The sequence below is a fragment of the Giraffa tippelskirchi genome, chromosome 14, assembly GCF_054371585.1.
Source record: "Giraffa tippelskirchi isolate mGirTip1 chromosome 14, T2T-mGirTip1v1.2.pri, whole genome shotgun sequence".
Lineage (NCBI taxonomy): Eukaryota > Metazoa > Chordata > Mammalia > Artiodactyla > Giraffidae > Giraffa > Giraffa tippelskirchi.
Genome location: NC_137288.1, coordinates 16874906 through 16901478, shown reverse-complemented (window position 1 = coordinate 16901478; position 26573 = coordinate 16874906). Strand labels below are relative to the sequence as shown.

Here is a 26573-nt window from a genome sequence, read left to right as displayed (position 1 = left end):
TTGAAAATAATGTATTTGAGTTCATGTTTTATTTTATTTTATTTTTTTTTCAATTTAAGAAATCCTATGTTCTTTTTAATTTACAGTATTTCATTAGAAAGCTCATATTTTCTTTTTATATTAACTCAAGTCAATTTGAGAACATTTCATTTTCTTTTTTTTTTTTTTTTTAATTTATTTATTTTAGTTGGGGGCTGAGTTCATGTTTTAAAACTTGCTATGGGCTTGGCGTAATGGGGAAAAAAGATGTGGAAACACTTCTCAGAATTCCAGGGTGATTGGGAAGGTTCTAGATGCCAAATGCTCGCTGACTTTTCTAATATGATAATGGTGGGCCTCTGAGGGGTGGTCTGCGAACATTCACCTTCCCCTCCTTGTCCTCCCTTTAAGCTGAGGATGCCACCCTACCTGCGGTGGCCTTGGTGGTCTGTCCACGTGGCCCCTCCACGTGACTACCCGATCACCGGGATGGGAGCCAGCAGGAAGCAGGGGCGCTGGGTGTGTGTCTGCTGTCTGAGGCTCTCACACTCGAGCCATCTGCCATGAGAAGGATGGTCCTGGGATCGACCGGGCCCAGGAAGAGAAATGCATCCCAGGGTCCAGACCCAGGAGCCAGGAGGCGGTGGGAGGCAGAGGGCGGGCGGCGCAGACACTGAGCAAGGAAGGGGGGTGGTCGTCTCCTGAGTCACGGGGTCACACACAACATGCTTGACATCGTTTCGTCCTCCTGAGTCACAGGGTCACACACAACACGCCTGACATCGCTCAGCCTGGGGTCACCGAGGCTGCTATCATCTGTGCTGGGAGATAAAAGGAGACACAAGAAATGATAACAATATAAGCAAATGTGACTTTGGGGCCAAAGGTGTCCCAGGCTCTGTTCTAAGCTGACCTAGAGCCTGCATCAGCCCTGGGACAGAAGTGCCACTTCCCGTCACTGAGGACGACGACAGGCGTCGTGGCAGCCCGTAGCCACACGGCCGGCGGGGCCGGAGCGGGACATCTGGAGCCCGAGCCGCACCTGTGCCACGGGCGAGCTCCAGGGTCCCCGCGCCTGCAGAGGGCCTGTCCCTATGCACAGGCGGGCTGTATCAGCGTGGCGGTGGAGCTATGTCACCTGCATGGACAGCATGGCCACTCTCAGTATCTCCGATGTGGCCGTGCCCATGTGCGCGTGAGCTTGTGTTTGCGTCAGTTTATCTCCCTAGAAAGAGACTGCCTTCCTCAGCTGGCATGAAAAGGAGCAGGTCATTTCTTGTTGCCAAGACATATCACTTTTTAAGCCATATTTGTCCCTCTTCTTCATCCAGCTGTGGTTATATTTCTCAGACATTGTTAACTGAATGCGTCTGTGGATGAGGATTGATCCCATTTGAAATGTTTTTATCTGCCTTTGATGTACTATTATTTATGTTGGTGACTGCTAGATAGTTATCTAAAGATGGTACAAATGCCCCTAAGTCCAGGCGCTATGTATCTTGCTGTGACATCTGTATCCAAATGTCCAAAATGCAAGGAGCAATTCCGACAAGTAGCTGCAAACGCGGACATCACCCCCTGTGCCTGAAGGGTACTTTTATTAGTGGGCTTTGGGATCTTCTGCCTAACTGCTCTCACACTGCCCTTCGCGGGCTCCTGTGGCCGCAGCCTGGGCAACACCGCCTGCCCCTTCCATTTTGCATCTGGTAACTTCCCTCTGCAATGCGGCCCCGGTTCTGTCTCTGAAACACAGCCGCACTATTTGTTATACTCGAGGATCAGTGTGAATTAAAACCATCCCTGGAAGGTTGTGCATCGAACCAGGAAGGAATGAATAACTTCCAGCAGACATCCCTATATTTTATGTCAAGGCTCTGTCATGTCATCTGGAGGAAAATCCATTTAAGGAACTGGCCCTCAGAGGCGGGCCGGGTGGCAGCGGCGTGGCGGGCTCCTGGGTGGGACCTGGTGTGACACCTGACTTGGCCGCGGTTGAGACACGCGGGGGAGCAAATGTCAGGGCCCCGTCAGGACGCCTCGCACCTCCCGTCCACCCCGGGATCTGGACAAAGGGCGGCTTTGGGCAGCATCAAGCGACAATTCCATTTGTCCCTGATAGAGTCGCTTCTGGCTTCTGAGCTCGGCCGTCGTCCACCCTCCCTGTAAAGTGTGTCCGACTTCTCCGAGTCCTGCAGGCCGTCCACATCGCACCCTCCCAGAAAGGGCCGCATGCCCACAGGCTCCGTGGGGCTTCTCTGAACCGGGGCCCAGCCCTCTTTCCATGCACTGCCATCACTTGCAAACTCCCCTTGTCCTTTTTAATTTTTAATTACCATTGTCTGTTCACCTTTGTTTTACCCGTGACATCTTCAATTTAAACAGTATCAGAGAGGTTGATGTGAACAGTTTTCTTTTCAGCTTAAGTGACTGCAGCTCGTTGAGTTGTTAATTATGCAGGGAGGTCTGCATGGCTGAGGCTGGTGATTTGAATATGCTCTGATGTCAGGTCTCCGTCTGGGCGGTGGGGCTTGTAAAAGGATTATGATGATGTATATATGGTTCATGGCTAAGTGGGCTAATGAAAGGACCTCATTTAATCAAACACAATTAATTAAATTAACTTATGATATTAACCCATCTTTCCGTGCATGTATAATTTATATTAATTGATTTGCTGCATTCGAATGGACCAATCAGGTGGGTGCCGACAGCCTAAGGAAGAAGGAGGTGTCATTAGCATTACTTTGATGCAAACCATAATTGATGGGTCAGTGTGTTCCGGGGATGTAGCAAAAGCTTTGCTAATTGTCATAAGAAGTTGAAATTGATTGTGTCTGCATTAGTACATAAATTTAAATTGATTAATGTTTTGTTCTAAAATTAATGTCCATTCTGGATGGGTGATACAATGCTTTATTTATTGGATTCATTAGTGCAGTCTCAGGAAAAAATAGTGTTGAAGTTAGTAGCTGAGTGGAGATCGTTAAGAATGAGCTCAGTGCAACCATCCTGGAGTCCACAGCATTCGCACCCTCGGCCTGCACTCGGCTGAGCACAAAGGCCTCTGCTGAGGCCATCCAGGGCTGTGGTTGGATTAAAGCTCTTTTACAGACAATTACGATGGAAAGCTCCCTAAACGTGCTGAACCATGTGGGGTTCTGGGAGGGAGGGAAACAGGGCCTTGTCAGAAACCTGACCCCTTCCCAGAGGAGGCTTGGATGTTAAACACCCTCACAATTTATACCAACTTCCCCTACAAAAAAGGGAAAACACTCTCAAACTTGCTTGAATTGCAATTTATACTTTACAGCCAATTGACAGAGATCATGAAATCTGAAATCACAGACACTTTATTAGAACATAGAATTTAAGCCTCTGCTGTGTTTTTCAAAGATGCTTTCCTGTGGTGACTTTTTATTCTGAAGATGCTCTTGTTAATGTGATTTGGAACCTATGTAGGTTTACGTTTTAAAAACCAGCTTTGAATTTGGTGGTCTTTCCTAAACTGGCCCCTGAGATTTTAAAGAATAGGTGATAAAACCATTTACATTGTTAACCTAACCTTGAATCTCAGTGATTACTAAAACCACAAATGCACTGAGAAGGGAGAGTCAGAGATCTACTGAAAAATTGGTTTAATTCATTTATAACTCCTTTTTTTCGTATCCAGGAAAGCTTAACATCTGCTTCTTATAAACTGATTTAAATAGAAAATGTGCAATGCATCCTTTTACCAAATGGTTCTCTTTTTATGGATGGAATAAAGCGGTTTGCCTCTTCTGCTTTTACTACAGTGCATTCGTGCTCTTAGAAATGGGACATCTCTGTTTTCACAAGGAAGCATTCTGAACTTCACACACCAGGGAGGAGATTAGAGCACTCTCTCTCCGCTGCCTGACTGAGGTTTCCAGAGTATTATTTACAGACAGCTTCTTGAGCCTAAAACACTTGAATTATATTCGAATATCACTCCATGTGGTGGCACTATGGAGTAACAAACAATAATTTGTTCTCAGAAAGTAACTTCTTCTTAACTTTCGTGATTGCCTTGATGGATGCTGAGGACTAGTTTTCCATTGTCAGATTTTAAGGACAGCAATTCAAAACTAAGTCATATTACTTCAATGCAGCAGTGATGGGTTCTATCATAGCTGCAATTGTATGCGCTGTGTGGGGAAATGAGGGCTCTTATTACTTGTTTAAATTATGTTTAGTGCTCCTGCTTTATATATCTGAGATTTATACACGCCTAGTATATGCTATACTCATAAAATATATCTGTATATGTGTCAGCTTATTAAATAGCCAGCAGAAAAAAAAAAACTAACATGAATTTGAATATTCCCACATTCTGATTTTGTCAAAGCAAAAATGAGAAGTAATTCATTGTGCATCCTATTGGAAATATAGCAAGTGAAATCCCTTCTATCTTCTTTAAAAAGTGGTTTCTTTGAGACACACATCATAGGAAAAGAGTTATCCTCCCCAATACTGGATGATATGTCAATGATGAATGGAACTGAATCCAGCTGAATTCCTGAAACCCGGTGAATGGAGGGCAGTGCAATGTCTACGGTCTAATATTTAGGAAAATAACCCCAGAGATGGCTGTGGCTTTACCAAGTGAATGTTTATAGGATGCTCACTTTAAATTTTTATCCATTTCTTTTTTAGAAATATTGTTGTGTTGTTGTTTATGATTTGCCTTTAAAACATATAAGGAGAAAAACTGACTACAGATGTATTCCTGCACATTGGAAATGGCAGAATTCCAGTGAATAGCTTGGGAAGCACAGTTTTAAATTTAAATATTTGCTACCATTTTCTAAGGTTGAGAAGGCAGCAAAGATAGTGATTTAAAATAATATTGTCTTAATTTAGCAGTTTTGTGAATGCGTCACAGATGTTCTAAGAGAAAATTAACATTGTTTTGTTGGAAAAAAAAACCTCTTAACACTATCCAGAACGTGGAGGCAGTTGGAATAATTATTTTGCTAATCAGGTAGTGGTTTATCCTGAGGCAGGGCAGGGCCCCTTCCATGGGCCGAGTTCAGGGAGCTGTGTGGCCGGGCTGGGGAAGCCCGGAGGAAAGAAGGAACAGAGGCTCCCAGACACAGCACACGCCCTTTGTTGGTGGGGAAGGAAATCCGGGGTTCTGGGTTCAGTGCTACGCTTCAGACAAAATGCACTGACTTCCAGCTGCAGGATTGGCCCCAGAACCAGCACTGGTTTTATTAGGAACTGTATTTCCGGGTAATAAGGATCAGTTTGTGTTCACATCCGATCACTTCATCTTCACGTTCCCAGCTGGCATTCTGTGGTCTGTCTCCATCCCCAGGTAGAACAATTCTGCCAGCAGTAGGTGTCACTGCAGGCAGTGAGAATTCTTTTGGAGAGTTGCTAAAGGAAGGGAATGATTCCCAAAGTCCAAAGGGAGGAATTATCCTAAAATCCGGGCAGAGGAGAGTGGAAATAGTTTTTAGTGTGTTATCTTGAATCCTGAGTTATTACAGTGTTATGATCAGGTTAAAATGAAACCACACTTGAAATTCTTTTGCCGTGGCCCAAAGCCTGATATGTACATACCCAGAGTCCTGTCTTAATTCTACAAAGTAGGCAGACCTCCCTCTCTCCATCTCTGGTAAGAACAGACAGTTTCCAATCTCAGTTATTCTTCTTTTCTGAAAGTGTCCAATCTAGGGTTCCAGGCGAGTGTACCACTAATCAAAATGCAGTCCGTTATCTCAATGATGCAAAGCTAATCCGGGCTTTGGGTTGGACATTTTCAATGCATGTCAAAGAGCACATCTCGGTTGTGACTTTATTAAACATCTACATAAAAACTTTTCAGAAAGAGATAGAAAATCTTTTTCAAGGGATGGATACGTCATTATTATGTGTTTATTTTTCAGGACACTGTGTGAATGTGGAAGCATCGTCCTAATACTACAGACATAAGGGATCAAAGGAATTAACAGTGTCAATTGTATCGTGAGCATTTGTGATTATGACTACACGAGCAAAGAGCACACTTTCATCTTTCCTGTTAGACTCCCAGGTATGGAGCACACTCAGACACGCTGACATAAGCGTTTAGATATTCTTCAGTGTTTTCCTGGTTTACATCTCTCGATGCACCGAGGAGGAAGTCTCGGCCCTCTGCCTCCACACAGCCCGGTTTTGCTCCTGCAGGACGTGTGGTTTGTATTCAGGAGGGTGCACTGTGAGGAATCAGGTCGAGCTCAGCCATGGCCTGTGTAAGCCCATCTGTGGATGTGGAACTGAATTTTGTCAGATGCTGATTGCCCTCGAATATATGTTTTAATTATTCAAAAATATTTTTAAGTGGATTTACTTTGTCCTCAGGCAAGTAACGCCTTGAAATGACACCTTTTCCCTCATAAATGAAAACTGAATTCTCTTGAATTTTCTAGGACATGAACACCAGATAGAGAAAGATCTGACCCCTGTCTGACCCTCAGAGTAGATTACCAACATGGGCTTAGGACAGTTCCCCTGGAAAGGGCAATGTTATGTCACAGAAGGCTGTCCTTGCTAAATTCCAATCCCATAGTGAACAGGGGTAAGTGTTCTCTCTACTCTAAAGAGTTCATACAACTCTAAAGTTGTTTTCACATCTTGTGTTTCCTGTCAACGTTTGTATTTACATCAGTAGTATACTGAAAAAGCACACACTTGTAAATCAATGACCAAGAAAAATTTATATAAATTTAAAAAATGTAAATAAACACATAAACATATGATGCCAGAGAAAAAGTAACCATTGTGCCTTTTCTATCTTTTATTTTTATACTAAATTAAATATTTGGCTGTTCTTCATACCTTCATTTTTAAAAATTTTTTTGAAGTATAGTTGATTTACAACATTGTGTTAGTTTCTGCTGTACAGCAGTGTGATTCAGTTATACATATATATACATTATTTTTCACATTTTTCAATTATCATTTATCACAGGATATTGAATATAGTTTCCTGTACCATATAATATCTCTACTTTCATTTTTAATTGAAATATTACTTTAAAAATAGGGTGCTACCACAGGTGAAGAATCTAAATTCCACGCTTAATTTAGGACCACCCGCAATATGACTCAGAATTTGAATTTTGTACACTGACACTGAATCTAAGCTCAATCCAAGGGATTTCTAAAGTGGCATATTTTTATGATCACTGAGACTGTTTGCCTGAATATGTGACATAGACAAGGCACCCTGTTGTAATCATTTTCTTATCAGCCTGCTTAGTGGGGAAGATCTTTATTTCTCAGCAACAAGGAATGATCCATGAGGATAGTTAAGCTGAGGGGGAGGGTTTTATTTCAATGTGTTGATAATAATGCTATGATTAATTAGTATTGCTCAAATGGAGAAGGGATTGTTTTAAACGGTCTTTCATGTTCTTTTCTCATTAGTATTAACCTTGTAATATTTATAATCCCAGAGTCTCAATATAATTTTAGGTAATTTTTTTCTTTCTAGAAATTGACTTCTTTCAGTCATTTGTCATAAAATAAGCTAATGAGTTATAAGAAACCAGATGGATTTTAAACGTAGACACATGGAGAGACAACAAGACAAAGATGCCCACGGGCCTCATAGTAGGTTACGGTCCAAGGGGCCACTCAAGCTTTCCCAGAGCCTCGTTATGGAGTTTGCTTCTCAGGGTGTGCACGAGAGACCAGGGTAAGAGCTTGTATTAACATGAAAAGAGAAGTCCTGTAAAAGCTCAAGAAATGGTATTTGGGTTTTTTTTAATGCTGATTCTAAGAAATTGATAAAGCTAGTAATGTTCTACTTTATTAAAAGCTCAAACTAAAAGCCAACTAGCAGGAAATCTTAAAAAGTCCCTAGGTTATTAATATCATTTCTTTCATGCTTCCTGCAAAAGACTAATTTGTTGTGGGGAGAGCTGACACTATAGTACATAGTTTGAAAAATTGCAACCAAGTGCTGCCATTTCTCTAAGTATGTTCTCTGATGTTGATGAATCATTTGGATTTTGTAACATTTACAAATAAGGGGACACACAAATTTCACAATGATGGTGGTACAGGACTTAGGCATTACTGTATTATATGTACACACACAGCCCCCAGGCATACTGACTTGGCACACGAGTGTTTAAACTGTGCTTCTGCTATGGAACTTGGGCATTTATGTCCAACACACAACCACTGTAACCATTGTGATATTAAGCACCATCCTCATCTCTGTCTGTGAAAGTCTCTCAGTCGTGTCCAACTGTTTTGACCCTATGGACTACACAGTCCATGGAATTCTCCAGGCCAGAATACTGAAGTGGGTAGCCTTTTCTTCTCCAGGGGATCTTCCCAGCCCAGGGATCGAACCCAAGTCACCCTCATCGCAGGCAGATTCTTTACCGTCTGAGCCACCAGGGAAGCCCAAGAATACCGGAGTGGATAGCCTATCCCTCCTCTAAGATCTTCCCAATCCAGGGATCGACCCCAGGTCTCCTGCATTTGCAGGTGGAGTCTTACCATCTGAGCCACCAGGGAAGCCCATCCTCACCTCTACCAAGATGTCATTTCACTCTGTCCTTGCTCTCGCGTCTCAACTTTATGAAAAGTCTGACTGCATTTGACTATAGTTATTTCCTTCAAAAACATTGTGCTAAATGTTACCATTTGTAGTGGTTAAAACTGTGTTTCTATGAATACTACACATAACCAGGTGTGTAAATGATAATTACAGAGTTCTTTTGTCACTCCGGACTTCCCTGGTGGCTCAGAGGTTAAAGTGTCTGCCTCCAATGCGGGAGACCTGGGTTCGATCCCTGGGTCGGGAAGATCCCCTGGAGAAGGAAATGGCAAACCACGCCAGTATTCTTGCCTGGAGAATCCCATGGACGGAGGAGCCTGGTAGGCTACAGTCCACGGGGTCGCAAAGAGTCGGACACGACTGAGCGACTTCCCTTTCCCTTTCCCTTTGTCACTCCAGGCCTGGGGGCAGAAACCAGGCCATTCTTGTGTATGTTTTTATGCAGACAAAGATACGAGTGATGTTTTATGTAACGTTGTCCGACTCTCTGTGACCCTATGGACTACAGCATGCCAGGCTTCCCTATTCTACACTATCTCCTAGAGTCTGCTCAGATGATTACAAAAATCATATATCTTTATTATCCTAATATAAAAATGTTAACATTAAAAAAACTCACAAATAAAAACATCAAATTAAAAAATTAGTTTTGAGAGTACATGTGTATTTATGAGCCTTTTGGGAAAAGTATGACATTGGAATTTTCCCTGTAACTCATCATTATTTAGAGACATGCAGGAAAAAAAATAAAATTTCTTTTCTTATTTAATCTACCAGCTCAACTTTCACTTTTATTTTTTCCAGGTGATAATTATAGCTTAAAAAATAGAATTTCTTAAACTAATACTTGGTCTGTGTACTACCCAGTAAGGTTTGTATTCATTTCCAAGTCTCATGGCTAGTGAGCAAAGAGAGAGATTAGTCCCAAGTGTAAAAATTGGTTTTCTGTATAAATTGGCCCCAAAGGGAAATTTTCCAGATCGGTTTCTTGTTACTTGATGTGAACCAGTCAAAATCATATTTGTCCCCGTGTCATGTTACTTTAGCGGGGTGAGTTAAGGGAACAGGTGCCCCTTTGTATTGATCAGTGATCAAGGCAAAGAGCTCTGATTAGAGGTTGAAGGGGACCAGGAAGGGTGAGAAATGGAGTGCTGGCTGGACAGGTTATTGATGACGGCAATAACCGCGCGCAGGGCTCCCGCACAGAGGCCGTGGACTCGGCCAGATGAGCGCATAAGGACAGATACATGGACCGACAACATGAAGAAGTATGGAGCGCAGCTCCTCACCTGGCAGAGTTATTAAAGTTCATTGAAGGAAGATGAACTGTTTCAATATGTTAAACACTCGAGGCTGTTAAGAGAGAGTTGCTGTCACCAGGAATGCCGTTGTTTGGGGAGCTTTTGTTGTCTTTTTTTCCCTCCTTTTGGAAATTTGAAAGTGTGTTCACTCCAGCGATACTCCCGTATCTTAGCTCTGCACAGGCTGTGGGAAAGCAGGGAAATGGGAAGCCTGTCTGCATGGACATGTTAGGCCTCCAGTTTCTGTAAGCTGCAGGGCAGCAGGGAGCTGACAGAGCATAAGAGGGGCCGGCTGGACATGCGTAAAATACTATCTGCTCGTCCCTCTGCTAGGGCGGCCTCCTCGCCGAGCTTGGTCCACACAAAGACCTCCACATCGTCAGAGTCAGGCACGAGGAGCTCGCCACGCTTCAGCCTGGAATCAAGGGTCAGAATTAACCAACACAGTGTGGGGGCAGAACGCACAAATTTAAATTGCCCTAATGCCATTAATTTGGGAGCCACAAAAGTTAAGAAAAATCAGTCAGTCAGTTCAGTCGCTTGGTCATGTTTGTCTCTTTGCGACCCATGGACTGCAACACACCAGGCCTCCTTGTCCATCACCAACTCCAGGAGCTAGCTCAAACTCATGTCCATCGGGTCGGTGATGCCATCCAACCATCTCATACTCTGTCATCCCCTTCTCCTCCTGCCCTCTATCTTTCCCAGCATCAGGGTTTTTTCCAATGAGTCAGTTCTTCGCATCAGGTACCCAAAGTACTGGAGTTTCAGCTTCAACATCAGTCCTCCCAATGAATATTCAGGACTGATTTCCTTTAGGATAGACTTGTCTGATCTCTTTGCAGTCCAAGGGACTCTTAAGAGTCTTCTCCAACACCACAGTTCAAAAGCATCAATTCTTTGGTCCTCAGCTTTCTTTATAGTCCAACTCTCACATCCATATGTGACTACTAGAAAAATCATAGCTTTGACTAGATGGACCTTGTCAGCCAAGTAATACATCTGCTTTTTAATATGCTGTCTAGGTTGGTCTTAGCTTTTCTTCCAAGGAGCAAGTGTCTTTTAATTTCATGGCTGCACTCACCATCTGCAGTGATTTTGGAGCCCAAGAAAATAAAGTCTGTTACTCTTTCCATAGTTTCCACATCTATTTGCCATGAAGTGATGTGACCAGATGTCATGATCTTAGTTTTTTGAATGTTGAATTTTAAGCCAACTTTTTCACTCTTCATTTTCACTTTCATCAAGAGGCTCTTTAGTTCTTCTTTTCTTTCTGCCATAAGGGTGGTGTCATCTGTGTATCTGATTTTATTGATATTTCTCCCAGCAATCTTGATTCCTGCCTGTGCTTCATCCAGCCCGGCATTTCATATGATATACTATGCATATAACTTAAATGAGCAATGTGACAATATACAGCCTTGGCGTACTCCTTTCCCAATTTGGAACCAGTCCATTGTTCCATGTCTGGTTCTAACTATTGCTTCTTGACCTGCATACAGATTTCTCAGGAAGCAGGTCAGGTGGTCTGGTATTCCCATCTCTTGAAGAATTTCCCACAGTTTGTTGTGATCCACACAGTCAAAGGCTTTGGCATGGTCGATAAAGCAGAAGTAGATGTTTTTCTGGAACTGTCTTGCTTTTTCAGTGATCCAGTGCATGTTGACAATTTGATCTCTGATTCCTCTGCTTTTTCTAAATCTACCTTGAACATCTGGAAGTCCACAGTTCATGTACTGTTGAAACCTGGCTTGGAGAATTTTGAGCATTACTTTACTAGCATGTGAGATGAGTGCAATTGTGTGGTAGTTTGAACATTCTTTGGTATTACCTTTCTTTGGGATTGGAATGAAAACTGACTTTTTCCAGTTCTGTGGCTACTGCTGAGCTTTCCAAATTTGATGGCATATTGAGTGCAACACTTTCACAGCATCATCTTTTAGGATTTGAAATAGCCCATCTGGAATTCCATCACCTCCACTAGCTTTGTTCATAGTGATGCTTCCTAAGGCCCACTTGACTTCACATTCCAGGATGTCTGGCTCTAGGTGAGTGGTCACACCATCGTGATTATCTGAGTCGTGAAGATCTTTTTTGTACAGGTCTTCTGTGTATTCTTGCCACCTCTTCTTAATATCTTCTGCTTCTGTTAGGTCTACACCATTTTTGTCCTTTATCGAGCCCATCTTTGCATGAAATGTTCCGCTGGTATCTCTAATTGAAGAGATCTCTAGTCTTTCCTATTCTATTGTTTTCCTCTATTTCTTTGTGTTGATCCCTGAGGGAGGCTTTTTTATCTCTCCTTGCTATTCTTTGGAACTCTCCTGTTGTTTGGAACTAAGGCCATTAATTTGGAACTCACAAAAGTTAAGAAAAATAACTCTACATTTTTTACATTTTATTTTTATTTTATATTGGCATACAGTTGATTAACAACGTTGTGTTAGCTTCAGGTGTATAGCAAAGTTGTACATATACATATATCTCATATCGGTTATTACAGAATATCGAATACAGTTCCTTTTGCTGTACAGTAGGTCCTTCTCGATTATCTGTTTTATATATAGTAGTTTACATATATATGTTAATCCCAAATTCCTAATTTACCCACTCACCCTGCCACTGACATTTCCCTTTGGTCACCATAAGTTTGTTTGCTGTGTCTGTGAGTCTGTTTCTGTTTTGTAAACAAGTTCATTTGTATATTTTTTTTCCCTAAGATTCCACAGTTAAGTGATATCGCTTAAGTGATAGCATATGATATATGTCTTTCTCTGTCTCACTTCACTGAGTGTGATAATCTCTGTCCATCCATGTTGCTGCGAATGGCATTATTTCATTCTTTTTTATGGCTGAGTAATAACTCCACTTTTTTTTTCGAGTACAGAGAGCTCTAAATTAAGACACAGGAAACTCTCAATATCAATTTTGCTTCAGGGTTAAGCTTTCTTTGTCTGCTGAAAGGTCACAGCAGGATTCAATGTTTTTAATCCTTCTACAGTATAATGATATTTTAGGAGATGTTTGCAAACGTGTAACCAGCTCACCTACTCAGAACAGCATTTGTTTTTAGCATCTGAATCAACCGTACTAGCTGTCTGTTGGTGATATTAGCATTGGAGGAGAGTTGGACCCTAGGGTCGGGGAGAAGGGTGGGTCAGGGGGAGGGGGACAGTGGCAGTCAGTGTGCATAATTGCCCTTTGTAATTGCAAGTACCAATCGGGCATTTCAAGGAGTTCTGTTCCAGCCCCGGTTTAGTTCCCATCCTGTAGAAAGTGACTCAGCAAACCTGCTCGCCCTGTGAGCTCGGCCAGAGGAGGAGAGCTGGCTCGCGGCTGGCTGGTTTCCATTCATTCAAATCTGTGCTGTCTCCAGAGCTGCGTGTCCTGTGTTCTAGCACAAAATCTGACATTTCATATGATTTTTCTTCTTCCAAATTGGCTGGCAGATTCATTCCACAGGCTCTTCTTGAATGCGTACACATGAAGTCACGGGTTGTGTGTCTACCAGGCCATGCGCTATGCGTCTATGCAGTTGTGTGTTGTGTATCTACGAAGTCATGTGTTGTGTGTCTATAAAATTGTGATGTGTATTATGAAGTGGTGTGTTGTATGTCTATGAGGGTGTGTGTTGTCTGTGAAGTTGCATGTTTTGTGTCTCTGAAATTGTGTCTATGAAGTTATGTGTTGTGTGTCTATGAGATTATGTGTTGTGTGTCTATAAAATTGTGCTGTGTTTTACGAAGTTGTGTGTCTGTGAAGTTGTGTGATATGTGTCTATGAAGTTGTGTGTTGTGTATCTATGAGGCTATGTGTTGTGTGACTATGAAGTGCGTGTTTTGTATCTTTGCTACACTTGCTACACAAGAATGTGTTTTGCTCAAGTTGGACAAAGCAGTATTCTAATTTGCAATAGTACTTGACATTTTTTCCTCCTTTTTCTTAAAAAAAAAGTATCTAAATTTTTTTTTAAAAATGACTTGAAACTTGTGAGAGGTTTTGCAGGACATTGATTCCCAGTGTAGACTCCCAATTTCTTTGATCGGCTCCCCGTCTCTAAGGTAGAACTGGTCTGTGGAGTCTATTGCACACTGGCCCCAAACTCATATAAATAACCTAATTTAACGCCATTTTCTGTCCTAGAAAAATAAAGCATGTCCCTGCTCAGTGAACCGGAGAGCAGCAGCTCTATTTAAACGTGTTTATCGCCAGCATTACTTAACCGCTGCGTAGACCAGGCCTACAGAGGGGCTCGGAATCATCTAATTACGGCTCGGCCGGGAAGCCCAGGTGGGGAGTGGCTGCCACCAGCCGCAGTAATTATCAAGTGGTTGGAGACCAGCTCCCCGACCCGGTGCCACGTGGGCTCTCGACTGGGGGTCCCTGCAAAATTGATTCCTTCAGGGAACAGGGTGCTCAGATGCCACAATCCTTTGAATGTCTTCCTTATGAAAAGCGAGCCAGTGATAAAGCTGGAGAGATTTTGTTCTATGGAAGTATCGCTTGTATGACATGAGGTGAGTGGAGGCACTTGGGAAATTCAGGTTCCTTCAGTTGTCTTGTATATGCTAACCCACCTCCTCCTTGAGATGAGGACCCTGAGTGCACATGCGGTCACCCTCCTGCTCACGGTCATGCCTGCTGCATAACTGACGCTCAATAACTGGGCCCGGGATGCTGAGCTTGCACGTCAGACTCGGCCTCTGCGAGGAGACTCCCCAGCCCAGCCTCCATCTCTCAGAGCACTCAGCACTGCTGGCATCTTCTGTCGCGACCCTTGGTGGCCGGTGTACAGTCTGTCTCTGCACCAGAGAGCAAGCCCCGCATCGGAAAGGACTGTGTCAGGTTGTTCCCCAGTTGGGAAGGCAGCATCTCTAAGACTGTCTGACACACAGCAGGGGCTCAATAAACCTTAGTTGGATAAAGGAATGAGTCATCTAACTTGTGAGATACACCTGTGGAGTAGGCAGTATTATCCCCACTTTATAGATGAGAACAGTGAGGCTCAAAGACATAAATGTGCTCCAGGTCACACTCCTTCTCTCTTATCTTCTGTTTTAAAGATTAACATTGTCAGTTCTCCACGCCCTAAAATGGTCACATTCATCTGAGGTGTTTTACTTTGACCATGTCATTCCTTGTTAATTCGTTGTTTGTCCTGTAAATATTGTAATCATATGACTTAACCACATGTTCAAGGTTAAATGATTTTATGAAATGTGAAATTAAAGCCTTGGATGTTCCCATAGATTAAAGACCCTGTTTAACAGATGTAAAGAAATAGAGCTATGAGATTCCCTTTCTCTTCTGGTGCTTTTCTCATGGGTTGTCATCACCGGGGCCTGGAATGAGTATTTTTATATGGCTGAATTGAATCCTAACTCTACAAGATCATAATCTCACAAATTTAAGATAGATTTACAAGACTTTCACCATCATACAATTCCTTTTTCTCCCACTAAAGTTTGACTACTATGATCATCTTAGGGAAGAAAGGAAGAGAGGCTGTATCTCCAAAGTAACTTTTTAATATCATCATCTTTTAGCTTTAAAACAACAAAAGCACCCTGACACAGCTCCACTTCGTCTGGTGTATTTACTGCCCATCTCAGTTCACCCATGGAGAAGGAGATGGCATCTCACTCCAGTACTCTTACCTGGAAAATCCCATGGACAGAGGAGCCTGGTAGTCCAGCGTCCGTGGGGTCACAAAGAATTGGACACGACTGAGCGACTTCACTTTCACTTTCACTTCACACATGTGCCGCACACAGGCAAGTATGTGCACACACACACAATTTTTTTCTTTTGGCCGTGCAGCTTGTGGGATCTTAGTTCCTCCAACAGGCATTGAAACCAGGCCTTCGGCACTGAAAGCATTATGTTCTAGCCACTGGGCCACCAGGGATCCCCATAATTTGTTCCTATTTGTGCCTTTTCTCCTAAACATTTTAACCTAACTATGTATTATTTTTCTTAAGAATCTTACAAATTTTAAGGTTGAATAGCTTAATAATTGTTTTTACCAAAGCCGTTAACCTATTCTCACATTCTTCCCATGAATGTTCCTTGCTCTTCTTTGAGTGATAATACACAATTCTCACTATTAAATATTTTACTATGATCGTCTATAGGAAGAAGTGGCTTTTGGAAGCAAGTTTTCAAACCACAGAGGATTGGAAGTGCCCGCGAGGGTGGGCAGTGGCCCCGCAGACGGATGTGGCCTCAGCCAGGGGCAGGTGACCTGTGAGTTGTGCCCACTGCCACCTCTCAGGATGGCTTTCCTGGTTGAGAACCAACCCGTGAGCTAGAATTCTGTTCCCTGGAGACAGTAACGCTGAAGAAGCACGTTCTCTTTCAGCTCTAAGGAAATGTGTTCACTTCAGCAGCTTGTGGTGAGTGCAGCTCTTTATATTTTCACCTCACCTTACACATGACACTGTCTCTCATTTCGTAGTTCTGACACCTCCACTAATGCTACACGGGATCATACAACCCCTCGATTAAATAGAGAAACATCTGTTTCACATGCTGTTTGTTTTCCTGTGCTTCTGGTGACCTACTTCCCACATTCCAAGGATGGAAGTGATTCTTTAAAGGAGAGGAAGGTGAGAGGGCAAAGAGACTCAAAGGGAAAAGCAGAAAAACACAGAAATAAAACCCTGATGCTTCCACGGGTGGGAATGGACCACTGTCACGAGAGACCTGCCATGTGTGTACTCAGTGTCCCCGCCTGCCCACTGCGTGGAGGACCCTTCTCCACCTTGCTCTGGAATCTGCTGGCCTTGTGGCCATTGGCAGTCCTGTCCCAGAGTCAAGCAATCTGAGAGAGGGCGCTGGATCAACCCACAGATGGAGATGGTCTCATCCATAAACCCTAAAGCAGAACACTTTTATTAATTTTGATTAATAATGTAGGGGCTTCCCAGGTGGTGCAGTGGTAAAGAATCCACCTGCCAATGCAGGAGATGCAAAAGATGTAGGTTTGATCCCTGGGTTGGGAAGATCCTCTGAAGAAGGAAATGGCAGCCCACTCCAGCATTTTTGCCTGGAAAATTCCATGGACAGAGGAGCCTGTCAGGCTACAGTCCTTGGGGTTGCAGAGAGTCGGACACAACTGAGCAACTGAAAAACAAGGAAATCCATTTCAACGTGCCTTTTAGGGATTTTGAAATTTACCAAGAAGTAGGGAATAGTTATGTTCCCAGTGCCCTGGACGTGGATGACACACATCTTGACATTGATTCTGTGAAGTGCTTGGTGCCCAGCGAGAGTCGGAAGAGAGATAGGACTCCATCTCAGCCCTAGGCCGTCGCAGTCAGATGCAGCTCCAACAACCAGTGGTTATGATTTTGGTCCTCTTTCCTCTTCTCTTCTTTTCCTGGGATAAAACATGGAATTCCCGAGATCAGTGACCCTGAACTTTAAGGCTAGTGTTTCCAGATAATGACTAAAATTAAGCACTATGCTTTGTCTGAAACATTAAAAAAAAAAAAAAAAAGACAACACTGTCACAACCAACCTGCCCCTGGCCCCACTGCACACCCAGCGCCTTCCTCTAAAAAGACACTTTGCTTTGTGTTATGCCCCTGGGTGAGGAGGTACGGTGCTGTACCCAGGGGGTGTATTTTCGGGAGTCCCAACATTCTAATCCCCAAAGTGAGGGCAGATCAAGATGGGGAACACATGCACCCCCGTGGCTGATTCATGTCAATGTATGGCAAAAACCACTACAATATTGTAAAGTAATTAGCCTCCAATTAAAAAAAAAAAAAAGTGAGGGCAGAACTGCCAACCCCATACCTCAAAGAGTTAGGGCCCTGGGCCTCCCAAAGTGATGTGTCCACAGAAAGAACTTCCCACTTCCTTGATCCAACTGAAGCAAGATCTCTGGCTCCTTCTCTCTTTCTATTTATGACAGGCTTCCCTGGTGGCTCAGCTGGTAAAGAAACCACCTGCAATGCGGGAAACCTGGGTTTGATCCCTGGGTTGGGAAGATCCCCTGGAGAAGGGAAAGGCTACCCACTCCAGTATTCTGGCCTGGAGAATCCCATGGACTGCATAGTCCATGGGGTTGCATAGAGTCGGACATGACTGAGCGCCTTTCACTTCACTTCATTTATGACATTGAGTCATTCATTTGTTCATTCATTCCTCCCTCATTCATTCAATAAACTCCTGCTTCTACCCAGGCCACACCCTGCGTTGAAAGAGGCCAAGCCCTAGCCCTCCAGAAGTTTCTGTCCCCTGAGTTCAGGGGAGCTGCTTCTTCTTTAACAAAGAAGCTCTGATAAACTAATTCCTGATGAGGTGTTAATTACTGATAAGCACTTAATGTGTGAGGCTTCTTAGGATTTTTGCATTTTAACAGGAGCCATTTCTTAACTGAAAGAAATGAATTTCTAACGGTGGTAGCTCCAGGGTGCTAAAAATAAAATTTCAGGGGGAATGAGGGTGCTTCTAGCTGATCCAAAAGGCATTTCTAGTGCTTTCTCTGCCCACATTTAAGACTGGATTTTTAAAACAGAGAAACTTCTTTGTACAGATACTGTTCATTCTTTTGCTCTCATAAATTGAACCCAGGTTTTAAGCTACAAAGATGTGTGGTCACAGTCTTAGGTGAGGTTGTGGCCAGACATGGTTATAATCAATGAACTGTGATGTGTTTTCATAGACATAACAATCTGCGTACGTACAGCGTACAAGAAGGATACAAAAAGAAGAGAATAAAACAGAGGCTGCATCTCGGAGAAGAAAGGGCGGCGGCAATGGGGGCCAGGTGTGCTGAGACCCAGGGCTCCCCTGTGGTCAGGCTGCATGGCTGTGGCTGAGGCAGGGTTTGCAGGAGAGGGTGGGGTGGGGACGGGCCTGTGCTTTACCTGTGTTGCTTCTGCTCAGTCACTGAGTCGTGTCTGACTCTGCAACCCCATGGGCTGCAGCATGCCAGGCTCCCCTGCCCTCCACTACCTCCCAGAGTTTGCTCATATTCATGTCCACTGAGTTGCTGATGTTATCTAACCAACTCATCTCCTTGTGCCCATTTTAAAGATCAGGAAAGTTACATGGGTCAGTCGTGGAAGGGCACATGGGCCCCGGTGAGCCTTGGGAACTGCAGGCAGAATGTCTCCAACAAGAGCCTGGGCCTCGCAGCCCCCAGGCCCCTCTGCTGTCATCCTGGGCCACTCCTGGCCTAGGCCCCCGAGGTGGGCCAGGCTTTTCCCATCACCCGCTCCCGGTTGAGGACGGCGTCCCACCTGCCTGCAAAAGAAGCGGCCCCAGGGGAGCGTCCCACCATGGCAGCTGGGGTCCCGTGTGGGATTCAGACTTGGACGGACAGGGTGAAGTGTCTGTTTTGGTGGGACTCGAGCACAGAACTGTGGAGGATGCAGAGAAGAGAGGTGGGGAGAGCTGCAGGGGCTGTGACAAAATGACAAAAGAGACAAGATGGGACACAGTCCACACGTGGGCTCAGCCGCGTTCGTCTCTTCCTTAGAACTTCAGCGTGGTCCAAGTCCGGTGCCCGTCGGAGTCCTGCCCCAAGGTGGGGAGACCACGTATCTATCAGGACCCTTGGATGGCTGGTCCATATGCATTTATTTATAACATCCAGTAATAATGTCAGTCGTCTATTTATACATATCCTGTATCTCAGATTATTTAGATCTTATTTAGCGCCTGATTTATCTTATTTAGGTCCTGGATCCAAGGTTATTTCAGAGGAGAGTTGGGTATCGCTCCAAAGCTTCCTGATTGTCACGGCTCTGCACGAGTACAGGGATGTCTGGGTGATCTTAAGTTCCTTCTTAGAGGTGGCTTCCACAGGTGCACGGAGGGAACTCAAGCAGGAGTGGGCTCAGTTGTGAATCTCCTTTATTACCCAAGTCACACCACTTCTCATTATAAGGTAAGGAAGACTGGGTGACCTAAATTAGAACAAAATCAACAGCAAATTAGCTGAGTTCAAAGAGAAAGTGTGGCCTGATGGGCCGTTCGTTGCAGAGTTGAAATCACCTGCGTTTCGGGGCCTGCTGAGCCACCCGCGGGTCTGGGGGCCCCGGGGCATGCTGAGCCACCCAGGGGTCTGGGGGCCAGGGGGGATGCTGAGCCACCCGCGGGTCTGCGGGCCTGGGGCTCCCGCAAGCCTCCTCCCGCTGATTCCCAGTAAGGATGGCTCCAGAGAGCAGTGTGCTCCTTCTGCTTGTCATGTGGAGAACACGCCCCTTGGTCCATGATTCTGGGGCTCTGTTACCCTACTTCTATCCAGTCAGCATTCTGATGCTCTCCAAACAGAGACTTCAAAGGCCAGTGAGGAAGTGGACGAGAGCAGAGAATTTGCAGGTCTCCTCATCCATTTTTTATCAAATCAAATCACGCTTGCTCAAGTCAGCAAGTGCGTGCCTTTTGAAGAAGCAGCATCTTCAACATTTTTGTTTTACTTTTTTTGTAGCCAGTTGATCATGAGGATTTCTTGGTGATGAAACTTGTACCTGTTGATTTCTCTGTGGAGGACCTTCTCTGCTATTGTTGATGCACACGCGTGTGTGTTACACGTGTGTGTGTTACACGTGTGTGTGCCCAGGGATGTGTGTGCGTGTGCCCAGGGATGTGCATGCATGTGCCCAGGGATGTGTGTGTGCCCAGGGATGCGCGTGTGTGTGCCCAGGGATGTGTGTGTGTTTACACATGTGTGTGCCCAGGGATGCATGTGTGTGTTTACACATGTGTGTGCCCAGGGATGTGTGTGTTTACACATGTGTGTGCCCAGGAATGTATGTGCATGTGCCCAGGGATGTGTGTGCCCAGGGATGCATGTGTGTGTTTACACATGTGTGTGCCCAGGGATGCATGTGTGTGTTTACACATGTGTGTGCCCAGGGATGTGTGTGTGTTTACACATGTGTGTGCCCAGGGATGTGTGTGCATGTGCCCAGGGGTGTGTGTGTGTGTTTACACATGTGTGTGCCCAGGAATGCATGTGTGTGTTTACACATGTGTGTGCCCAGGGATCCATGTGTGTGTTTACACATGTGTGTGCCCAGGAATGCATGTGTGTGTTTACACATGTGTGTGCCCAGGGATCCATGTGTGTGTTTACACATGGGTGTGCCCAGGGGTGTGTGTTTACACATGTGTGTGCTCAGGGATGTGTGTGTGTGTTTACACATGTGTGTGCTCATGGATGTGTGTTTACACATGTGTGTGCCCAGGGATGTGTGTGTGTTTATACATGTGTGTGCCCAGGGATGTGTGTGTGTGTGCCCAGGGATGTGTGTGTGTGTGCCCAGTGTGTGTGTGTCTGTGTGTGAAGGAGGCGCAGAGAACCGTGCACCCTGTGGGCTGGTTTAGTCTCTGTCAGTGTTCGCCCCACCCCAGCGCAGCCGTGGTCCCCGGATGCACAGGACAGGTCGGGCCCGCTGTGCCGTGCTCCTAGAGTAGCCGCACCTTATGGCCAACACCCAATCCAGAGAAGGCTCTGATTTCCATTCGTGACCTGAGGATGTCAGCACCCACTGGGATGTGATTGTGAGACTTACAAAGGGAGGTCGAAGGGTATGGATGTCCATTTATAAGATGGGTCGGTCCGGGGATGTGATGTCTGGTGTGGTGACACGGTCATCCGTGCCCTGCGGCATATATGAAATTTGCTGAGAAAGTGGGGTCTTCCCTGGTGGCTCAGCAGTAAAGAACCTGCCTGTAATACAGAAGAATCAGGTTGGATCCCTGGATTAGGAAGATCCCCTGGAGGAAGGTACAGCTACCCACTCCCGTATTCTAGCCTAGGGAATCCCACAGACTGAGGAACCCAGCGGGCTATAGTCCCTGGGGTCACAGAATCAGGCACGACTGAGAGACCAAACCACCACCACCAAGAAAATAGATCATAGGAGTTTTTATCACAAAATTTGTATTTTGTGATATTTGTTTGTATCAAAAATTTGTAACAATATGCGGTGATGGATGTTAACTAAAACATACCATGGAGATTGTTTCGCATCAGATCCTGATGTTCTGCATTTTAAATGTACTCAGAGTCACACGGCAGCCATATGCTCAGTGTCACATGGCATTCATGTGTCTGGTGTCACATGGCATTCATGTGTCTGGTGTCACATGACATTCATGTGTCTGGTGTCACATGACATTCCTATGTTCAGTGTCACGTGGCAGGCATATGTTCAGTGTCACGTGGCTGTCATATCTCAATAAAGCTGGGAAAAGTTTAAAAGACTAAAGGAGGCGGAGGTTGGAAACAGCCCAGAGATGGCGATCAGTAGCCTTTGGCTCCAGTCTCACCCCGCTGGGACGGTTTCCACGTGCAACAGCAGGATGGACTGTGACACGGCACTGCCGGTCCGTCCCCGGAGGGTGTGCGTCTGCCAGGTAACAGGGGGGACCAGGCCGGGAGATGGCTTGGGTTACCGAGGTCTGCCAGCCTCCCAGCTGAGCTCTGCAGGAGCCCCCATGGAGAGCTGGGAGCAGTCTCGCTTTGAGAAGTCCCAGATCACTGACAGTCCAGTGACTTCCCCAAAGGTCTGTGCACGCGCAGTGGAGGCCCGACCACCTCCTGATGAAAGAAGCTGCGACTCCTCCATCCAGGGCTCAGGCTTCCAAGCCCGGCTTTCACCAGCCCCCACCCTCTGCCTGGAGGACTTGGCCGGCGTGGACCCTGTGCTGATTACCCTGCTGTCAAGCTCAGCAAGCCTGGCGTCCCCAGATCGTGACCACTGCACTATCATGAGTGGTTGCAAGAGGCAATCTTAGAGCAGAGTAGAGGGAGTTGGGGGACAGTGGGGAGACCTGAGGCACCCCGTGACTTCATTCTGGAGAAGGGCATGCAAAGAATTAAGAATAAGGATACAGTTGATGAAAATAACTCCGGTCCTCGAGGGAAGGCTGGAGGGGCGCGGAGGTGGGGTCCCTGCCCTGGCTGTGCGAAGGCTCACCCTCCGCATCCCCGTCCTCCCACCCTGGGCACCAAGCGCGCATCCAGCCAGCAGGTGGCTGTGCTCCTCCGTCCCTAAGATGGTTCCGGGGCCCGCATCCAGCCCGGCCAGTGCTCTTGCCCACTGGTGGGCCGCCCCACCGCGGGGCCGTGCTGCGCGTCTTCCGCACCAACGCTGTGCTCTTTAGCGGAGCTGGACCCAGTGAGGCAGAGACCTGCCGGAGACCCCACCCACCTTGATCGGATTCTCACCTGACACGGGCCTCGCCCGTGACACAGGCAGGGACCCAGCATGGCCACGGCCCCTCATTTGCCCTCCTGTGCCCCCTCACCACTCTCTCAAGTCAGGTCCAGATGATCCATGCCAGCTTCACGGGGCACAGCCTGGCCCATCCGGGGACCTTCTCCACAGCTGCATTTATACCCAACTGACCGCACGTCTCAGGCTGCCTTGTCTGTCAGAACATGCGGTCCTGCCCTTTGTGTGGGCTCAGATGGAGCCTGGAGCCCCAGAGGCCTCGAGCATGGAGAACGTGGACAACCTTTTCACACAAAAACTCTGTGCAACTGTACAAGAAAACCCAGTGAACCAATTGGATGAACATTCAGATTACAGGGGAATTGTGTATCTGGCTAGAAACCATCGTGAGTCGTGGTACAGGACATTAACCAAGAAACTTCATTTCCAAGTGACAATGTGGACACAGCATGAGGCATTGCCTGCCACTCTCCTCAGAAGCCATCTGTGGTTTTGTAACCTGTGTAAACTTGACCTCTGCTCCGCTTATATGCAAACTAAGGCCACACCAATGGTGTAGTATTTCTGCTCCTATAGGCAATGCCTTGTGCAGTGTTACATTTCATCTAGGAAACTAAAGATGGCTTTTACATAGTCCTCATTCAGGAGTGAGGTTTGGCAAGCAGATAGGATTGTGGCCTGCTATCACAGAACAAGAAGTGCACTTAGACCAATCAATAAGGAACATGGAAGTTATGATCGTCCTAGATTAGGGCCCAGCACAGCCCAAAGTCTGGGAGACGGTGGGCTTTCCCCTCAGTCACATCTGGCTTTACCCCAGCCTTGTCCGTTTTAGCATCTTGTGCAGCATCCAGCATAAAGGAACGTGCTGAAACCAGGTGTGTATACTCACGTTTCTCAAACCTCTGGAGCTGGGGTATCTTTCATTGAGTCCCTTGCATCTAGACCATCTGTTTCGATTGTCCTGAGATAATGTGACCTCCAGACGGAAATAACTGTGTGTTCACCACAACCAGCAGACTTTCTGTCCAGATGCAACGCAGGAAGTTCTTTCTGGCCGCCTATCTGCTTATCTCTGTGAACATGAAGCAGTGTGGTGTCTGTTTCCTCAGCAAATCCTGGCAGTGCCTTAGATGCTCAGATGTATACTACTGATATACACTTAAAACAGAAGTCCATATTCATTCTATCAATACTGATCATTTTGTTAACCATGAGAGTAAAAAGAAAGAATAGTAAAAGATAACAAGAGAATGCAGAAGATACTTAAAATCTGGCATTAGGTCTACACATTCTTATTTCCTTCCCAATGTTTTACATTAAAATTTTTACAATATAGTGATTATTCTTTCCAAATATCTGCCTCCAGTCTCTAGAGATTGTATTTCCTTTCGATTTTCAATGATCAAATGATTTGTTTAGCTTAAACTAACTCTCTAAAGGGCTTCCCCATTGACACAGCTATAAAGAAACTGCCTGAAATGAAGGAGATTCTGGTTTGATTCCTGGGTCAGGAAGATCCCCAGAGAAGGGATAGGCTACCCACCCCAGTATTCATGGGCTTCCTTAGCATCTGAGACTGTAAAGAATCCGCCTGCAAAGTGGGAGACCTGGGTCCGATTCCTTGGTTGGGAAGATCCTCTGGAGGAGAAAATGGTAACCCACTCCAGAGTTCTTGCCTGGAGAATCCCATGGACAGAGGAGTCTGGCTGGCAAAGTATCTAATCAAATGCAAAAATGATAACCTTGAGTTTGTTCCTGGGGACCAGATGGTGCTGACCGGTGGGGTCCCATGACTGTGGACGAGGGCAGGAAGGTGGATCAGCTGCCTTATTTTTCTGAATTTCTTTTTGTTTCGTCATCAGAAAATCTGAGTGGGTTCATCCGAATGCACACATTCATGCGTCCACCCAGCTGAGTTCTCTGACCCCTCCACGCCCTCTCTCCCCAAGTTCAAGAAGATGATGCTGATGCTGATGCCGTGGAGACAGATGGTCATCCCCAGCCTTCAGACCAGTTCCAGAGGCCAGACCTGATCCCACCGTTCTGTCCTTCAGAGCACTTAGTGATATTTTAGGTCGCTGTCCACAGTGGTACCCAAGTCCCTGGGACTGGAAGTAAGTGCAGGTAATAGACTGAGACAAGCCACTTGTCATGTGGTATTTGTTATGTTGTTTATTCCTATTTCCACACCCAGCTGGGGGGCCCCCCCACGCAAGGACTAACTGGGTGCACAGGACGTCAGGAAACATTGTACAAACTGAATTCCAAGTCCTGTGTGAATGATGTTTCCAGCTTGCAGCTCAGTGTACTTGTCTTTGGGGTTTCCCAGGTGGCTCGGTGGGTAAAGAATCTGCCTGCAATGCTGGAGACATAGAAGGTGCAGGTTTGATTCCTGGGTCAGGAAGATCCCCTGGAGGAGGGCATGGCAGCCCACTCCAGTATTCTTGCCTGGAGAAGCCCATGGACAGAGGAGCCTGGTGGGTTACAGTCCACGGGGTCACCAAGAGTCAGACACGACTGAAGCGATGGGGCATGTACACACGTACTTGCCTTTGTCCTCCAGTCATCTCTGGTAAAATGCCCAGAAAGTGTGAAAGTGTTAGCTGCTCAATCACGTCCGACTCTTTGTGACACCATGGGCTGTAGCCTGCCAGGCTCCTCTGTCCATGGAACTGTCCAGGCAAAAATACTGGTGTGCCCTACACTTAAATCAATGGGTCTATTTGTTTCTTTTTTGTTTGTTTGCAAATAAAGTTATATAGTTTTTAATACTTTTTATTGGAGTATAGCCAATTAACTAACAATGTTGTGATACTTTTAGGTGAACAGCAAAGGGACTCAGCCATACATATATTTATTTGTTAATCTGGACAAAAACACATCATTTGCCCTGCATTTCTAGATTCTGGATTCTCTGGCATATTTATCATAACTTTTTCAGATTGATGATCAGACCCCTTACTTTTTTAAGGAACTTAACCTTACAAAGTGTCTGGAAGTTGACTGACCATATTGAACACAATATGTAAAAGTATAACTAAAACAGTGTGCAGACTCAAGCATCTCGTGTGTTTCCCACTGTCCCCGTGCGTCCTGACTCTGCTCCCAGCCTCGCTCCCCCGGTGAAGGCCTTTGTGCTGTCTGCACCCCCCACCCCCCCCCCACCCCCGTGAAGGCCTTTGTGCTGTCTCCCTGAGGCCACGCCATCTCTCACTTTCCACATCCTTGGGAAATACTGTGCGTGGGGGGAATGTTGGATTTAGGAACCTAAGGTGGTGGTGTGAACACTCAGGCGGGGTTCTTCTCTGGGGTAGAGACTCACCCAGTTCACTCTCTCTTCCTCTGAAATGGCCAGAAAACTATTTTCACGTCGTAACGAAGAACGTTCACTGTAGGTTGTTTTGTGAGGTTGACAGATACTATTACTCAGCTTTCATCCTCATCTTAACGAGGAGGAATCCCACTAAAGCGAGCCTGATCAAGCTCGTATGCTGTTTCTAATTAGAA

The 26573-nt window shown here is 45.6% G+C and overlaps 1 long non-coding RNA gene across 3 annotated transcripts in view; it reads left to right on the top strand.

The window, feature by feature from the left end:
• Window positions 1-26125, top strand: part of LOC145534309 (uncharacterized) — a 36037-nt gene extending 9912 nt beyond the window's left edge. Inside the window, exons 3-10 of one of the 3 annotated variants that reach the window (XR_014074452.1) lie at window positions 5892-6037; window positions 7481-7684; window positions 15408-15635; window positions 15996-16107; window positions 16223-16256; window positions 19555-19765; window positions 25016-25449; window positions 25721-26125. This is a non-coding gene — a long non-coding RNA (uncharacterized LOC145534309). Of the gene's footprint in view, window positions 1-5891; window positions 6038-7480; window positions 7685-15407; window positions 15640-15995; window positions 16108-16222; window positions 16257-19554; window positions 23234-25015; window positions 25450-25720 lie in introns of those variants that run through there. The other 2 variants (XR_014074451.1, XR_014074450.1) reach the window with 2 other exon arrangements.
• The last annotated feature ends 448 nt before the right edge of the window (window positions 26126-26573 follow it).